The sequence below is a fragment of the Solanum dulcamara genome, chromosome 4 (genome assembly GCF_947179165.1).
Source record: "Solanum dulcamara chromosome 4, daSolDulc1.2, whole genome shotgun sequence".
NCBI classification, from domain to species: domain Eukaryota; kingdom Viridiplantae; phylum Streptophyta; class Magnoliopsida; order Solanales; family Solanaceae; genus Solanum; species Solanum dulcamara.
Genome location: NC_077240.1, coordinates 49,509,584 through 49,513,884, shown reverse-complemented (window position 1 = coordinate 49,513,884; position 4,301 = coordinate 49,509,584). Strand labels below are relative to the sequence as shown.

The 4,301-nt window shown below is 40.7% G+C and overlaps 1 pseudogene; it reads right to left on the bottom strand.

Moving 5' to 3' along the window:
* Window positions 1-1,487: 1,487 nt before the first annotated feature.
* Window positions 1,488-1,607, bottom strand: LOC129888092 (5S ribosomal RNA; annotated as a pseudogene).
* Window positions 1,608-4,301: the final 2,694 nt, after the last annotated feature.

Genomic DNA, 4,301 nt, shown 5'->3' with positions numbered 1-4,301 from the left:
TTGGAAAAAAATACCAAGCCCTCAACTCCTATTGTAAATTAGACGAGTTGTTCATAACTTGAAGATAAACTCGGAATGAGACCAGGAGGGTCAAGTATTAAAATAAGTACTGTGATGTTTCAGAGATTCTGGGTTCTTTTAACAATGGTTGAAAAATGATTTATGATAACAGTTTATAGTTCTCCACCGACTAATTGGGAAAAGAACTCCTAACAGAAGCATCTCAAGGAGATGTCAGGGACTGAATACGAATACGAATTAAAAGGGGGATATGTAAGTATGAATTGAACAGTGTGATATGAGTATGTAGGGATAAAGTGGAACCACTAGTAAGACGCACTTAGTACGCGTTGACTAAGTTAAAGGCCTGCGTTGAGAACGCAGTAAGAGCATGGGGCTTAAGATACAAAAAAAATAACGCATGTACACAACATCAGCCTAGGAATAGTGGAACCCTTAAGAGACGAGGACGACAAACTTAAGGAATAATTGGTGTAACCTACATTCACCCCAATGAATAAAGGATATAGGTTGGGATAAAGCTACTACTTCAAGAAAACCTTAAATAGTTATCGTTGGAATACTTGCACTACCTAATTGGAATTGGAACGACTACAGGTGCTAACTAATTCTTGGAAAAGGAAAAGTAGAAGGTGGCTTTGGACGAGTTGTTCCCTGGGTCACATTGTTCAAGTATTGATTAGTAGACAAGACATCACGTTAGATATGGAAAGGTTCTCGTCGGTTCGTAATTTAATCAAGGCTCCATACGTAAATAGTCCGATTATAAAATATGAAGATAGACGGAGACATGATGCAGTGCCAAGTAGAATGGAGGAAGAGATTGGGCGAAATTGAGACTGGACAAAGAGACATAGAGGAAGGTACAATCAGATGAAAGTACGAGTACCCTCTAAAGGGGGGAAGTTAATGAGGAAATGGCAAAGGTAGTAGGAGGCAATTGATATAGCAATCTATATGAGATAGGCGTCTAAACTTCAATAAGATATCTTGTCGAACCAAGTTTGAAAGGTCCAGAAGCAGTCAATAATTGGATGGAAGCCAGAATGCTACATAAGGCAGCGATAAGAAGTTTATGACGAGACCCCGAACAACATAACACTAGAAGGCCGCTGCATATAAAAACCGAAGAGTGTAACCATGAAAGGATATCAATCATCTTAAGAGACATTATGAAGGATAATGACAGCATGCTAGACCAAAAGCTAAAATGTTGGTTATAGAGTTAGTCGCAAATGATGTTGCGATAGATAAATAATCAAAGAAAAAGGAATAGAAAGCCTCCTGTGGTAGAAAATGAGGAGAACACAAAATGAATAAAATATCATGGAGATAAAGGTCTACGCCAATACTGATTGCAAGATAACAGGGGAAAGGACCAAGCGAAACATAAAGACTCGTGAAACAACGCTGAGGTAAGTCTTAGGCTAAATTGAGTGCCCGCACATCGTGGACAGGATTACAATGAAACGCGACACGAAGATTTCCCAGGAAGGTCACCCATCCCAATATTACTCTCGCCCCAGCACTCTTAACTTCGAAATTCTGATGGAATTTAATGCGTTAGTGCTGGTACGATCACGCAAGATGGAAGAATCTGAACTAGCGACAGAGAAACGATATGAGATTATGTACCCGGAGTATTATAAGATACGTTAAGGAAATTGTAACAAGGGCTTAATTAAAACAAGAAGGATTAGCTAACTGCTAACTGACGACGCACTTAAATGCCACAGCTCTTCAACATAGAATCAGTTAACGAGAGGAAAACCGTAGAATGACTATATGGGCCAGTGGGCGAGGGAATTTCGACACCACTTGGTAGCCAACTCTAAGGGAGAAAAAGCAGAACCCAAAAGGTAAGGGTACCAGCTGATGTAATTTACGAATGACAGGAAGCAATACCCAAGGTTGAATATTCCACAATATGACCAGGACTATAAGACACACTTCGCACTCCAGCGCCAGATGAATCTGGAGGAAATGTTACTTGTGGATTAACGATATTAGTCCCTTCTCCTTCGATCAAAGGTTACCTACTCCGCCGAGAAGGTGTAAAATTGTAGAGTAAAAGAGTGGTAGGACCTTACGGAGTCCCCACAACTATTATCCCAGGCGAAGGAGCCCAAGTTGCAATCAACTACTAAGAAATGCGAAAGTAGGTTAAGCCAAACTACCGATATGGAATTAGTACTATGGGTAAAGTAAGACATGGCCACGATTGGACCAAAGACCTGCCCCAATATCAAATGTAGTATAAGGGAGAGAAAGGCATGGTAAGACATGAGAAATAATGAGATAGCACTAGTATATTTCTTGTACCCTCTCATAATCTTGTAAAGGTAAAGAATAACACAAGATAATGGGTCTAGAGGATTACAAGCGGGGGTAGCCAACCCTAAGGATTGGAAAAAAAAGGGGGAAGAAGTACCCAAAAGATTGAATGCCAGTTAAAGTTCTAAAAAGAGTCGAGAAGGACTATACGAGGCTAATGATTCCCAAGTTATTAACGTCATTACGCACCCATTTTATACTCTATAAGAGTAGGGTGCTATATGGGTTATTATGAGTAGGCTAATGAATCAGCCCATTTGCTTCCAATCAAGAGCACTTATACTGCTGATATTCGGGGGAGTTATAGAACATGGAGAATGGTTAGGTTCCATGAGTTTTCCCCAGTTAATATCTTATATAGAGGGACTTTAATTATGATTAACATCTAGAGATCAGTCCAAGAAGAGATTGGGAGCACAGACAGGTCTACATACCGCATTTTCCTTCGAGCTGTTGAATAGACTGAGCATACTATCAAACGCTAGAAGATATGTCATGAGATGGTATTGTTAACATCAAAGATAGCTAGGATGATTATCTATCACTTATCAAGTTGCCTATAATAATAACTACTACTCCTGTATCCCAATGGCCCCGTACAAGATTGGTAGAGCAAGACGTGTAAGTCCCTTATTGGATGGGTAGATGTTAGAAAGACTAAGCTAAAGAGGCCCCGACATGATTAAGCAAGCTATTGACTAATAGCCCAGAGTTGGCAGGAATGATATACAGATGATCGACATCGACATGCAGTGTTCAAACTGATGATTGGATGTTCATAGCAGGGTCACCTAGAAAAGGGAACTTGACCCAGAATATGTTAGACTGTATCAAGTTGCTCATAAGGTGGGCAACGTGGCTAGTAAGTTGATCTTACCACCTCATTTGGAAACTATACGCCCAATCCATCAGATAAGAATGCTTCACAAGGGTACTGACGAGTTACCTAGGGGATATTCCATAGATGAGTTCCAGGAGATGAAATCCTGTAAGGAAAAACCTATCACCATCTTAGATCGGCAAATTGGAAGATTGTAGACTAAAGATGTGCCTTCCAGCAAGATACGATAGAAAAACCAAAACCAGAAAGAGGATGATCGGGGAATTGAAGAGAACATGAAATACAAGTATTCGCACCTGTAACCGATATTTACAGGTAACCCTGACTCCTAAAACACGTATATGAAGTACTTGTAGGGAAGTATGTGTTAAGAAGATCGCAAAGAATCTCCCTACGATTTGTATAAGGTACTAAGAGGAGTTTTGTCTAACATTCGGGGACGAATGTTCTAAAGGGAGGAAGGATGTTACACCCCACCCTTTTTAAACTCGGAATGTCTCATAAGTTCATTGGACATTATCATATAAGCCGGATACGCTACGACACTATCAAATGACTCCAAGGAGGGGAGGATGTGATACCCCGTAGTAGAGAAGGTTGGAAATGGAATCATAAGAATCCAGAAGGAATTGGAGGCCAAGTAATGAGTCGTAGGACTCGATTTACCTATGTAAGCTACTAACTTGGAAGTCGTACATACTTAAGCTATTGGAGTACGTACCAAGCTTGTGTAGCATGGGTTACATAGGCTCTTAAAATAAGACTAGATTACGAACCTACGAGAGCGAGCAAAAACTAGTTTATGAACTCGCGAAAGATAAGCAAGCAGGTGACAAGCAAGCACCTCAAGCAAGCAGGTGAAAAGCAAGTAGGTGACTCACCTGCATGCTTGAGGGGTGGACCCCGCTGCCACGTGGCAGCATATGATAGGCCCATGAACCTAGGTGGCGTTCTAGAGGCTGCCATATGTCACCCTAAGGGGATGCCATGTGGCACCTTATTAAAAGGTGGATATATGGGTGTTGATGACTAATAAGTCATTCTTCAGCTGAAATAAGTCCAAAACAATGAGAGAAAATGTGAGAGAGATGGAAGCCATGATTTA